Genomic DNA, 15307 nt, shown 5'->3' on the forward strand with positions numbered 1-15307 from the left:
TAGAAAAATTGGCTTCTTAGCAGTACGTACAGGACAGGGTTTAAATTTGTCATTTGCCCCAAAAGTTTTGGGGGTAGAATAATTTTACCATTATCGACGCTGAACACACCTACCTAACTTTTAAGTTCAAACCAATGAATTTCTTATACTCGTAAAGGGTAAATTTGCTAATCCTTGTAAGACAAACTAATTCCTTAAATAAATGTATTATTAGGTATTAGATATTAAATATTAAAGTTTGGTACGGGTTAACCTAAATTCTTAGAAATCCCCATCTGTCTGGTGGTATTGTGAGATTTTGGATCAAATACCTTCATTATAATTTTAACTAATTTCACAAAGAAGCATTAATAATTAAGCACCACAGTTTTCAGTAGAGAGAACACAACCAAATAGACAAAGTTATCCTTAGAGATGGTTAAAGTTTTTTTTTTTTTGAACAAAACAAATTTAAATATTTGAAACATTTCTGACTTGTTATTTTTAACTTGTACCTAAACTGAATTGATCCGCCAAGAGCCAACAACCGTTAAGAATAAGTGTAACAAACAACATGGGACACTTATAGGTTAACGTCAAAAATAATTCTGAGCCATTTATTGCCTGAGCAAAAGGATAAAGGGGGTTGGGTCCACGTATGGCACGCGAAAAATGTCTGGAGTTGTATTGTCGACGACAGGTTCGTTGATTGTATTGACTACCCAAAGACGTGAAAAGGCAGATTCGATAAACGTTAATGCTCCGTCTATTTCCGGAAAGCAACGCTTGGTAGGCAATGTCGAGGAAAATTTGACCCAAAGGGCGTCCCGCGTCCCGGACGGTGCTGTATGTACACTTGGACAGATTCTTGAAGGCAACGGCAAAGGGGGTTGCAACCTCGTGCCAATAACTGGGCGCGTGATTTCGCTTCGATGCGTTTGGGCAGAAGTGAGATGAGACTAGAAGTGAAGGGCTCTAGCATTGATAGTAGATCCTGGCACTAGAGAACAAATTTGAGGATTTTATGCCGCTTCAATCGCGTCTACACTAGAGAGAGAAAAAATTGGTCGAGTTCCAAAAACATTTCCTACCCCCCTTCCTCTCAACCTAAAGCTGTGGAACACGGACGCGGCTCCTTGAATCTAGTTCGGCCGTCTACCGCCACGAGCGTCTCACGTTTTGGAGGGGAAATTATGAAACCGCCACCAGAGGGCCAACCGTTGGTGTGTTATCAAGAATATTCACTTTCGCCGAGTGAAGAATTTGGTTAGCTCAGTACTTCCGGTCTCATCTCACTTCTGGTTTGGGTTTAGTTTGAGATGGGAGAGCCGCGTGCATTCCAAAGAACAAAAGTATATAACATAGACCGGACGTCCGCGGTTAACGCGCTAGCGAGTTATAGGGACATGTACCGTTGTACAAAACGCGCACGCCGACACTGGTGCACGTATCACGCGATGTCACGTGATATTACTCGGATGCACGGCAAGAATTACGGTGTACAATAAGCTTTGTTTTTTCAAAGTTTGGTGGAATGGTATGTACTGGTTGTACAACGAATAAATACTTTGTCGACTAGTAGTCCGGTAGTGAAGAATTTATTCAAAACATTCATTAATATTCAACCTTACTCTCTTATAAATAAGAGTTTCGTATAAGATTGGTAATGAAATCACTAAGTCGTTATTCGTAAGACAATTTAACAGATTCATGATGAAGCTACTAAGGTTTATTTTGGCAATGTCACTGTTTTTCCGTCCTTTTGACAGCTGGTGTCAAGGAAGACGTGTTAATTGTATTAGTTCATTAAGGGGATTAAGCAATTTTTTTTTGGTTCTCACCTGGACAAACATTAAATCGTATAAACCAGTTATTTTATTAATATCCTAATTCAGGATAAAATAAATATGACCAGATTACTTTGAATATTACTTAATTATTCATTGTACAGTACTAATTTAAATGTTTATTCCTTTGTCAACGAACAGACACTTTTGAGAAATTTACTCACCAATTAATACTAATTTACCTAAATCTTTTTGTATACTCATGCTTTTAATTATTAAATACGAGAAATTGATTTTTGTAGCTTTGCATATTATTCCAAAATTTAGTCTAAGGAACATTATTAAAATTTATACTGTTGTAGGCCTATAACGACAAACGCTTCGAAAAGGTCAAATCGGAACTAATGAGAACCTTTCCCATAGAAAGTATCATAAGTGTTTTTGATAAGTCTGCCATAAATTGAGCGGGATGTTCTTTGGGAAATCAATTTTGAGTCGAAAATATAACTTCTATCTCCATTTTGCCACAAGGGCCACATTGTTTTCTAGTTAAGATTGATTATAGTATTTTACGGATGACCCCTTATATTTAATAAGGAAATTGATTTAGACAATTATTTGTAATTTACTTAATTAAGGGGTCATCCCTAAAACACTCAAATCATGACTCAAACAGTGGGCCCTTGGGGCAAAATGGAGATAGAAGTTACATTTTCGACTGATATCAGGGTTCATACAACTTTTGGAAAACAAATTTCCCTGAGATTTCCAGGCTTTTCCCCATATACTTCCCTGCAGAGTTTCCCAGGTTTTTCCCGTATATGGAGTATCCTATGGAGCAAAGGTTAACTTAGGAGGGGGGATAAATTGGACTATAACATACTCAAAGGACATCCCCGTATCTCTAGTAGAACCAGAGTTATGAGCCTCCAAAGTATAGTGTAATGATAATCCTATGGAGGGGGCTATGTTTATGAACATTTTGCTTAATTACTCGGCCCCTGTTTGACACAAATTTCCCTGAATTTTACTAAAAATTCTAAATTTCCCTGAGTTTTCCCTGAGGTCTATTTCCCTGATTTTTCCAGGTTTCCCCTTTTTTGCAGGTTTGTATGAACCCTGTTTGTATATATATATATATATATGTGTAGACTCTCGTCAGATATTCAACGTTTTAAGAAGATTTCTTAAACCTTTTCTGGGAAAATTTTCCTTTTTCTACGTAGGCCTAAGTTTAGTTTTATTCTTTTACTTGGGGTCTCTAGGCTACATCTTTTTAGAGCTGGTAAGAAACGGAATATCTAGAACGTGCCTCAATATAAAACGAATATTTTTATTTCTCCAAAGACGCGTGATGGACGAAAAATATCGGGGTTATACGGATAGGTTAGACTATACAGCGGCTAGCTGATGCGATATCATCTCTAGGGATGTCTCTTTACGCTGGTGTTGAATTTAACACCGAGTCTAGCATGATCCTTCTCAAAAAAAAAAAAATATTTCAAATATGTCTATAAAACTATATCTCTCTCTCTCTCCCTCTCTCTCTCCCTCCCTCTCTCTTTCTCCCTCCCTCTCTCTCTCTCTCCCTCTCTTTCTCTATAGCTGATCTTATATTTTTGTCTACTAAATTGTCAAAGGGATTCTACAGCTTCTTCGTTATACTTTAGACAAAGTTAAAGCGAATATTTTTTATTTCTTTTTTTTTAGAAATCAAGTTCTATACTTAGTTTTTAGACAAGAAGGGTTGATACCATTTACACCAACCAGGAGGCTAGGCTACTTAGTACTGCACTTTGTCCGTTAAGTACCCTGGCCTCCTGGTGTTAATGGTATCAATCCTTCTAGTCGGAATTAAGTATTTATTCATTTATATTTTTGTGTTTGCAAAATAATATAATAATAAAAATTCAAAAACTATATTTTTAAAAATTAAAATCGTCTAAATTTTAAATCAGTGAGATTACTTATTAATGGTACGAAATGTATTATAGTTTAAAAAAACGTTATTTGAAATGGGATCATTTTTAAATTAATATAATATATCGAATGGAATTGAAAGTTATAAACCTTTGTCAAATGATTATTAATGTGTTTTAGAGAAATAGGAAGCAGGCAGGAAGTAGAAAAAAAAAGACTTTAGAGGCGCTTCTTTGTATGCTTAAGCTTCAACTCCTATTGACACATTCTCTCTGTGTTACCTATGTAAATATAAATAATGAATTCTACGCTGTATTGAATTAAAATTCAAAATAGAAAACTCTGTCTATAACATAAGTTCTGTAAATAAAACCCGCAACTAGACTTCTACGATATGAATTTTACAAATATTTCCTACACATAATATCGACAATTCATCGAGGAAGTAGATAGCTTTTATAAACGAGTAAACCGCAGTGCAATCTGCCAATCGAAAAGTTTTTAGAAAAGTGTTTTCTCTATAGTGAAAAAAAAAAGAAAAAAAAAACGAAAAAAAAAACGAAAAAAAAAAATTAGACCCACACCTCCATTTTCCCAATGGATAACCATTGGAAGCGAGAACGAATTTGACTTTCAAATATATTTCTTTTCCCAATAAATAGGTTACCCAATAAGAAAGATGGGTATTACCAGTCCTATACCACGTGATCAAGAGTGTAGAAAAATGTATACAGTAGACGAACCAAATAAAAAACATCACAAAAAATAAATAAATAAGGATCTAAGTTTGCAATGCACCTGATCTATATTTATTTTTATACACCGCTGTTAGTAATTTTATAACGTTTTTTGGTCCAATATCTCTATAACCTTTTGGGATAGGCCATTTAGAAGGATTACCAGACCTAAATTGTCCTTGGACAAGCAACTAAATTTTCTCCTACTCCTATAGCATAAACTTACACTACATTACTTTTTCATTCTTTATAAAAGAAAGGGTTAAAAAGATTTCTTTAATATTAAATTTCTCTATGCGTTCTTTTATTATTATAATAAAGTAAAGTAACCTTTTAAAAAATAATTTCTTTTTTTTTTAATTTTAAAATTGAAGGAATGAATGAATGAATGAATGAAGACATAAAGAAGGGCAGGGACCCTAACCTAAGCCCTCAGAAATATATATTTCTTTTTTTACGGATTTAATTTAACAGGAAAAGAAGGTATACCCTATATACATCATTACATTTTTATCATTTCATTTTACTAAGTAAATTTCCGTTGGATTACATATAGATTCGGAAAGGAATTTGATTGAATTTATCTTTTTGGGTATTTTCAATTTATTTTCTATTATACATATATTATACAAAAACGAGTTTTGCTTCGCAGTCCTTAAAAAACTGCATTTATACACAATCCGCGGCACTTTTTCAAACCCACAAAGGGCCAGAAATTAGAAATTATTTTATGTATTGCAATTTGAAATTAAGTTTAATCGATATGAGAAATTTGGTTTTAATTGCGTAGTTCAAACATTTGTTATGATTAGAAATTTTACAACAAAAACGGGTATAAATGCGGCGTTTCGAGAAAAAGGGAGCTTAGATTTTCACGTAGGAAGTTATATAGAATCTGTTCCCCTAAAAACTTATCCCTGTCAAATAATTAAAGCGAAAAAATAGAAAATGAGCTTTTAACATTTTAGTTTTTCAGGGTGGAAGAGATAAGAACACTATTTCGAGTAAAATGTCGCTTTACTACTCCTGCTTTACTACTCCTAAAATGAGGTCCCTCATTCTGATTTGTGGTTTTAAAAGCAGTGTCGTATTTCAGACATTTATCATACATTCAGAAAAGGTGTTCATATCTTGTATAAGTTTTAAACTTCAATTCGAACTCGAGTCATAATAGTCCTTGATTTAGCTCTTTGTTCCGAAACGCCGCATTTATACCCGTTTTTGTTGTAAAATTTCTAATCATAACAAATGTTTGAACTACGCAATTAAAACCAAATTTCTCATATCGATTAAACTTAATTTCAAATTGCAATACATAAAATAATTTCTAATTTCTGGCCCTTTGTGGGTTTGAAAAAGTGCCGCGGATTGTGTATAAATGCAGTTTTTTAAGGACTGCGAAGCAAAACTCGTTTTTGTATAATATCTGTCCCTTTTTGGGGAGAAACGTTATTTGGGAATAAATTAGTTCTGGAATAGTGAAACTCATTCGTCCAATTTTTTAAGACTAATTATATAGTATTTCACTAAATCGTAACTTGCATTCGGAAATTGGAATGGTCGGATAATACAATGCACTGTATAAAAACACACTATGCTAAATATTCGTTGAAACCATGTGAAAATTATAAAAATTCTTCAACTATTTCTTTGTGATCATTTAACGTTAGGCTTACAAAGACAAAAATTAGGCCCAAAGAGTTTTAAAAAAAATCACGTGAACTTAATTAGAGAATCAAAATGGTGAAATTAAGCGCGAGATTTGAATTGAAACTTTAATTGAAATGCAGCGCGTGCTGGCGCGTGAGCTAGCGCGTGGTTTAAAATATTTATTTTTAAAACCTATACAAAAAGGCCAAGTTAACCTTACACTACGAGAAATGAGATACTATACATTTTCAGCCTTTGCTAGTGCTGTAAAGTTAGGCTGTGAAAAAAGTGTACCCCCTTGGTCGCGAAAATGTTTCCACCTCATAATGTTAAGCTCCATAGAGTTTAACATTACGATTTCGGATTGAGTATAAATAGAAAATCCCTGACGGGATTTTCTTAATATGTATGTATTCTTCGTGAAAGGTTAATTAAGTTTATTTTCGGCGGTCTTTGATGAAGGTTTTTCAAATTAATCGGAATATTTTTAAATTAATTAACCCAGATTTGCCTGAAGTATAAAAATTTCAACAGAAAAACAATTCTGAGAAATTGAAATTTTTAAAAAAAGGTAATCATGTTATTAAACTAGTTCATTTTACAGTGTCCCTTATAATAAAGACAATTAATACATGACAGAACCTACATCAGCGTTCTGCGAAAAAAACGGAGTTACTAATTTTATCATAAGTTTATAAGTAATGTTCCATAAGTATGTATGACAATAACCATATTTAGTAATTCCAGAGACTTACAGCTCGAGCTAGTTCGAGAACGGCAAGCGAGAACTGAAGTCCTACACTCGGTGGTTAATTTTGCAGGACTTCCATCTTGGTTCTATTTAGTCTGTACTAAGCCTTTGACAGCGCCTCACCAGGCGTCGCTCGCTTTACCTCGAATCTATGACCTACGTTGTCACTTCATGATAAGCTTCAGTTTGTAACCAGTGAAAAACTTATCACAGAAAATTAACCTATTTATAACTCATAGTAATTTGAAATGAATTTACTATTTTTAAATTACGTAAACCCAAAACTATAATGTTTATTTTGTTCAAATCCCCCCCTAACCCTAAATTTGATATATGGTAATTTCAGATCTTTATAGTTTATACACAAGTTAAGTAATCCAATTTTAATACCATAAAGTGTAGGTGTAGGTCCGCTTCAACAATATACCATCTAAGCCTAACCAAAACCCACTGATATTTTTTGCTCTGTACTTCCGGGTACGTCCGGGTATATAAAAACAATTTAACAATTGACAAACCGTGTATCTGAAGATACACATAAATACAACCTTGGTTTTAATCTAATAACCAACCAACAGTAGCGACGTACTACACTCTCACTATAGTGATATAAGAAAGATATTTTCAATCACATAAAGAAAGAAAAAAATACACCGAATGAAAGAGATAAATGTAAATAAAATCGGCGCCTACAACAACGTTTACTTAGCAATGCAGGCTGCTTATGGGAAAAAATATACAGGGTGTTTATGATAAGTCTGCCGTAAATTAAAGGGTAAGTTCAAGAAGTGATATCTAGTTTATTAGGGAGAAGGTATAAGATGCCTAAGTATTCGCGCGCCATATTCCCAGTCCCCCTTTCAAAATACAAGGGGGGACGTAAAAGGAGGCCGGGCTATTTCGCCTCTCCTCAGTCGGAAAATATGACTGTAATTTTCGTCATTGGCGTCGCGCTGACGTTAGTTCTCAAGAACCAATGAGATGCTGGTTGTAATTTAGAGGCGGGAATTAACTCCAGACCTACGTTTGGACTGGAGATAAAGCTGGAAATGTGGATGAATGAATTTATACCTTCTCCCTAATAAACTAGATATCACTTCTTGGTAAGTTCAAAGGGTCAAACTGAGTTGAAAGTGTGTCTAAGAACCTGCAGGGGTGTACAACATTTAGTTACTTAGATATGTGCTCCCAAACATTGATTGCAGCCCCAATAATATTAAGGAATGTGAAGTAACACATATCTTGAATCTAAAAGTAAAAACATTATTAAACCTTTATCTAGCACTGCAGAAGTGTTCTATTAAATGTGTAGAAGTGTGCGAAAAGCTAATTACTCTCCATGTGTTATTAATATTTCCTTGTTTTAGACCCCCATGTTAATTATTTGACGCATATTCCAAACACTTGGAACGCACTTGTCCTTTAATTTATTTCAGACATATCAGAAACACCCTGTATACTAACATCTTTTTAGGGTCTTTTCGTTATGTAACTAAAAAACAAATCTATACCATATACGCATGGTTTCTTGCGCAAATATATTGGCGAACCCTTTCTTGTACGTATATATAATATACGTTATATGTACACCTAAAAATCTTATTTCCAAGATAAATAACGTGGCCTTATCCAGCCGGAAAACCTTTCAGTTAGCGAGGATTTTTTTATCCACGTTAGCGAGTTATCATTTATTAGAACTAAAAAAACAAAAGAAATATGTTTTTTTCCTGCGGTTTGCCACTAATGATAACATATATGTATAACAAACATGTACTCTAATTAATTAAGCTAAGATACAAATGTAATACTAATCAATACAGTTAATTTACTTAATAACTCCACATAAATATTGATTAAATTATTTATACTAGATATTAATTACTAAATTGTTAAGAATAGCTTTAAATATCTCGAAGTTTGAAGAAACTTTGAGATATTAAATTATTTCCTGCCAGTTTATCTAATTAATGAATAAATCAAATTAATAGAATTTATTTTAACCAAGTTTGATTAAAATGCAAGCCATATTCTCTGTTTACAATAGCAAACCTTAATAAAGGTAAATAAACTAGGTACTAACTACCTCGAAGCTAATTGAAGCGCCTGTAAATCCTCACTCGAGATTTCCTGTATAACACGAGGACTTTTAGGCAAGCCGACATTCAGGGGTTAAAAAATCGAATTTTATTATAAAAATTCGAGGTTGTTTATATTAAAGCACACTTTCAAATATTAAAACCAAATTAAATTAAATATATATATTAATTACTAAATTGTTAAGAATAGCTTTAAATACCTAAGTTTGAAGGAACTTTGAGATATTAAATTATTTCCTGGCAGTTTATCTAATTAATGAATAAATCAAATTAATAGAATTTAAGATCTCGAGCTGTATTTTTACTCAATAATAAATAAACAAAGACATTTTCTAAGATATTTTATTTTGTGAATTTGTACGAGATTCCCATTGTATTTTAAAATTTAAACGTATGAAAAATTCACTTGTAATGTATTTATTTCAACCATTATTTTCAATCCTTATTTCTAACTTTTGAAAATGGGGGAAAATAATAAATGAAAATCATCGATTTAAACTATAAAATTTAAATGAATTTTATAAACATTATTTTTAAGTCGATTTTGACCTACATGTAATTGTAGCTATAACTGAACTCTATAGAAACAAAAATCTATAACTTAAAATATAACTTTCACGTCACCTAATGTATAATTTGAATATATATCTTACCTCATAAAATCAATGTTGATTATAAAATGTTAAATCAATTCAAATCGTTAAATTATCTGGTTTAATTTTAATCCTTTAAAACAATTTCACACTTGATACATAGTTGACCGGCAGTCCATGTTGACCACGCATCACTTTCTTTCGTTATTAATTTATAAATCAGAAATAAAAACCCCTAGAGCTCACTTGAAAAAGCGAAATAACCGCGACGACTTTCCTCTAATCATAATAACGTATTCTCTAAACGGTTCTTCCGGTTGAAATAACGGAATTTCGTGCAAAATACTAGCGTCAAAAACGTTATAGCCGAAATAATACTCGGAGCACGATTTGAATGCCAAATTTTAACAGCACGAGGACCCTTTTGAAAGGTCTTTAAGGGGCTGTATCGCTGACTCTAACCACCCTAAAGGGGTTACGAGAGTTGACTAGACGATATTTGGTGGTGCTTCAGGAGCTATCCGAACCGCGTGCCGAACTGGTCGGCAAAACTTTGCCAACTGAACGACTCAAGAGAGTGAGAGAGAGAAGATTCAGAACCGGCGTTCAAACTATAATACCACCACGAGAGCGGCAGGCAAGACGCGCCAGATATTTTCAGAGGGCGCGCTAGTTTTCTATCGCTCCTAACGTAGTAGGCTAAACAAGTTTATCTTCCAGTGACGAAAGGTTATAAGTCAAGATCAGGGTTTATGCAACCTGAGACTTCCAGGTTTTTCCCGTATATGGAGCATCCTATGGAGCAAATGCTAACGATGGATGGGTGAGGTAAATAGGACTATAACATACTAAAAGGACATCCACGTATCTCTAATAGAACCAGAGTTATGAGCCTCCAAAGTTGGGTGTAATGCTATTACTATGGAGGGAATGTTTATGAAAATTTTGCTTAATTACTCGGCCCCTGATTGACGCTGATTTCCCTGAATTTTACTAAAAAAATCTAGATTTACTTGAATTTTCCCTGAGTTTTTTGTCAACTATTTATTTCCCTGATTTTTCCAGGTTTTACCCGTATATGGAGCATCCCATGGAGCCAATGTTAACGAAGGAGGGGTGAGGTAAATAGGACTCTAACATACTAAAAGGACATCCACGTATCTCTAATACAACCAGAGTTATGAGCCTCCAAAGTTGGGTGTAATGCTATTACTACGGAGGGAATGTTTATGAAGATTTTGCTTAATTACTCGGCCCCTGATTGACGCAAATTTCCCTGATTTCCCTGAATTTTACTAATAAAAATCTAAATTTACCTGAATTTTCCCTGAATTTTACTAATAAAAATCTAAATTTACCTGAATTTTCCCTGAATTTTACTAATAAAAATCTAAATTTACCTGAATTTTCCCTGAGTTTTTTGTCAACTATTTATTTCCCTGATTTTTCCAGGTTTTCCCTGTTATCCAGGTTTGTATGAACCCTGAAGATGGATCGATTTTAAATATAGAAATTTGCCTCATTTGAATTTGAACAATCGTTTATCGAGATTGAATGTAACATATTTAGATAATGGGTGCGAGATTTCTTAATGAATTTGGGATATCCAGTGTTACAATGAGAATTTAAATCATAGGAAAATATAAACAGTGATGTTATTACTCCCCTAGCAAGGATGGAATTAAAACTGTACCTTTATACATATTTAAAAATGAAACATTGTATAGTTGGCATATTTATCTCGTACTTAATGCCACCTTTTTCTAAGTAGACATAAATTTAGACCAAAGGAAACAGCGTATCATTTTACTTCTTGCGTCTTGATCGAGCGTTTAGTGTCAATTTTTTAAATTACCATTTTATCAAAATTCCCCCTATTTGTAGTCACGTACTGATTCTACATGACATTCAAAATTAAAAATAAAATTAATTTATACCTAATAAAAAATAGGTACATAAGTTTCTCAAATCAAAACGAATTAAATCAAAGTAAGGAAGAAAATTGCATTTACAACATTTGTGAACGATGGTATAGACAATTCCTTTCCCCCCTCTCGACAGCTGGGACGCTTCTACCCCCCCCCTTTGCGCTTGGAGCTCTCTCTCTCTCTCTCCCTCCCTCTCTTACTTCCTCCTTGTCCATTCACTTCCTCCTCTCTCTTTAGCATCTTTCTATCAAGGCAAGCAGCAAGCATCCTGAGCTGATCTCTCCCATATAGCCAAGGCTCCTTTAGCTAGCTTCTTCGATTACGATATTTATTCATCTATATATTTTTTCTTAGGCCTTGGCCCAAGTTGCTTTGCTAAGCCTGATCCTTATTTCGGAAGAGGGAATACGCCAAGCCAGGAAGAAGGTATTTTTTGACAAGGACAGGAATAAAAAAAACACTTTGGAATTATATGGAGAGAGAGAGAGAGAGATTTTTCTTCCTTTTTTTTAGCCAAAAATCAAGAAGCGATATCTAGTTTACTAGGGAGAAGGTATAAATTCGCCACATTTCTAGCTTTATCTCCAGTCCAAAAGACGTAGGTCCGGAGTTAATCCCCGCCTCTAAATTACAACCAGCATCTCATTGGTTCTTGAAAACTCACGTCAGCGCGACGCGAATGAGGAAAATTACGTATTTTCCGATTGGGGAGAGGCGAAATAGCCCGGCTTCCTTTTACGTCCCCCCTTGCATTTTCAAAAGGGGTACTGGGACTATGGCGCGCGAATTCTTAGGCATCTTAAACCTTCTCCCTAGTAAACTAGATATTGCTTCTTGCAAAAATCTAAAGAGGAATTTCAGATTCTTAATATTGGCAGGTATTGCAATATACGTTTTCTTTTTCAGTTCGACGAAGTATAACTTCTGTTTTTATTTGAATGAATTACGGAAGAAGTCCATTACTCGAAGCGATAGTTCTGCTAAAAGGTAATAGGCCTATATTTAGACCAAAATTTTTGGATAATTTCCTGGGCTACTAGAAAAATCTCTAAAAAAAAAATAATAACAAATTTGATTTTACTTTGTGATCTCGTTAAAGAGCTAAATTTTGACAAATTTGATGCTAAACTATACGAAAAATAAAGGATATTTCATGACATTATAGGAGGTTCAAAAATATCGGATTTTATAGGAATTATGGGATTGTAATTCAGACAGTCAAGAAAATTATTGTTATGACACGTTTTTAGAAGTTTAAACTAATCAAAATATACTATAAGGGTCACGATAAAAATCGTTAAACGTATATATATAAATAAATACATATAAAGGCATAAATATTTACCCAAATCTCTGTATTTTATAAAAAAAATCGAACAGGAGGGATTTATATAATATAAATATTAAAAACCGTTTTTGTTTTAAAGTTTGGATTTATCGGTGTTTTTCTTTTTATATAATATAACTAATCGATATTGGCTTGTCTTAAATATGCTCTAAACCATCAATCATTAAATATTTTAGACACATTGTTTATTCCTAAGTTTAACCCCCCCCCCCAAAAAAAAACAAAAACAACAAACCCTTTCCCTCCTAAAATTTATGGAAATTTTATACCCTAAAGTGAAATTTTTATTAAATAATACGGATATTTCAATATATATTCTGTACATAAAGATGCATAGCCTTTAAAGGACTAAAATATACCATAATATATCCGAATTTCCATTTTTAAATATTTAAAAATCAGTATAAAACACGTAAATAATTAGTCAAAATATAAGTAGGTATTTCGATATAATAAAATATAGGCTAAACTTTACGCTACAATATTTTTTCGAGTTACATAGGGTAACGTAATAAAAACTTACAATAGTTCCATAGTCCCGTATATATGGAATATTTAAAAGTAAAATAAGTCGAAAGCTGGCTGGTACCTCACAAAATTGGAAACCCTTGAGACAGGGCCAAACAAAATAGAGATGGTGGTGGGGGGGGGGACTATCAGACTTACTACAGCTGGTGAATCTGAACTCTGACGTATACACTACAGAATATCCTGAGGAAAGTGATGGGAAAACGCGATTTGATCCCTATAGCCCGCTGGATGGGGATGTTACTGTTCCCCTAATCCCGCTTTTAAATAATACAATTGGGGGTGCAGTTCAACTCAACCCACGTGGCACACTCCGTCTGGCGCGTGGTGTTAAAGTTAAACCAATCTTACGAGTCAGTATGACAACTTTAAAATGCAGCGAGGGATAAATAGGACTATATATAGGTTTGACATATCCAATCACTATAGAAAGGTTCACGTGAATATGAAATGTTTTGTTTTGTTTTAATATGCAAAATTAGGTAATCTGGTTTGTCTACAAAGTTTATACACAAGCCGCGTGATATGTTAATGTAGAAGACATTGTTAAATAATTCCAAGGTCTATCTAAAACCTGGAGGCTTAATTTTAGTCTACATCTATTGGTAAATATTAATACAGAATATTTCAAAATGAAATCCAATGGGATATATTTATACGAAACTTTCGTTCGCCTTTGGAAATCGAATATTTGCAATATATATATAAATTTTATGTTTACATATTTTAACGTTATACGCTATTCACTGAAATTAAGAGAGGTATCTATCTAGAGTGTTGATTGCGTTTGTCCCATGGGCAAAATATATTTAAAGTTGAAAATGTTTCGAATTATTATTTATGCGTAATTTTAACGCAAACTGTATACTTAAAGCTATATAATTTAAATATTTTAATGCAAATCGGTGCCCAGAGAGATAGAAAAGGACAGGAAATTTACAGTCCTGAGTACATATCGGTTATATTATTTCATTTACATTTTTTGTTTCTAATATTTAAATGACTAAACATTTTAGAATAAAAGAAGATCTTCAAATGCATTAAAGTCATCTTTTCCTTAAAAAACTTCATCTATTAATTATGGATATTTATCAAAAACATATCAAAATGAAAGTTATGAAACATACAAAAAGTGATGGGTAAAATGAAACATTAAAAAAATTGTAGTGCAAAATGGAACATTAAAAAAATGGAAGAGCAAAATGGAACATAAAAAGAAAAATTGAAGCGCAAAATGAAACATTAAAAGTAAAATTGAAGCTCAAAATGAAACATTAAAAGTAAAATTGAAGCTCAAAATGAAACATTAAAAAAAGTATTGAAGCATATAAAATTTGAAGGATGACAAAGCCAAAAAAATGTCACAAAACCGTAAATTGGCATCATCTAGTCACCCTCCTCCATAAGAAAAAAATAACCAGCTTGAACATTACGAATAAATTATGCCAGTCCAATTCACGTCAACTGCAATTACCGAGCCCTCCCGCTATCAGCCATCATTCTAGCATGGTCTGCTTGGGTAACAAAAACTGCCGTGAAAAAGTCGGTTATGCAGGGAAGAGAATCACCCCCGAGCCTGAATGAAAAGCTGGCAATGCAGGAGGCCGCAAAATAATACGAAGGAGACAATCAAAATCGCTCGGTTTCTTTTCAATAGGGCTACCCCAAATGGAAACCTATATATCCTATGGTATAAGCTCGGGAAGCAAGGCCAGGCAAGGCATCATGGGGAAGCGTCGCGTGCCTTGGGCCCTTGGTCCGAATGAAGCATTGTGTCTATAGTTTGCAACCCAAAAAAAGAGCCGCTGTCTTTTTATCCCAAGTCAGCTGATCGGAGACGGGTGAGTTGCAGCAATCCCCTTAGAATAGGAAGGGACGTCATAATCCGTTTGTGGATTGTTGATGAATTAAGGGATAGAGGGGAGGAATGAGTATTGAAGCTAAGGAAGGCTGCCTTTATCTTATTTACCCTCATGAGCGCGAACACTTC

The 15307-nt window shown here is 33.8% G+C and overlaps 1 protein-coding gene across 5 annotated transcripts in view; it reads right to left on the reverse strand.

The window, feature by feature from the left end:
* Window positions 1-15307, reverse strand: part of Mcr (macroglobulin complement-related) — a 220592-nt gene that overhangs the window by 130772 nt on the left and 74513 nt on the right. For 2 of the 5 annotated variants that reach the window (XM_089848837.1, XM_089848835.1), the window contains exon 1: window positions 9574-10082. The exons of the other annotated variants lie outside the window; for them this stretch is intronic. The gene's annotated coding sequence lies outside the window, so the exon portion shown is untranslated. Of the gene's footprint in view, window positions 1-9573; window positions 10083-15307 lie in introns of those variants that run through there. 5 annotated transcript variants of the gene reach the window in all.

The sequence above is a fragment of the Phalangium opilio genome, unplaced genomic scaffold (assembly GCF_054372755.1).
Source record: "Phalangium opilio isolate 3A_F unplaced genomic scaffold, DU_Popi_V2 ptg000082l_1, whole genome shotgun sequence".
In the NCBI taxonomy this organism is placed as follows: Eukaryota; Metazoa; Arthropoda; class Arachnida; order Opiliones; family Phalangiidae; genus Phalangium; species Phalangium opilio.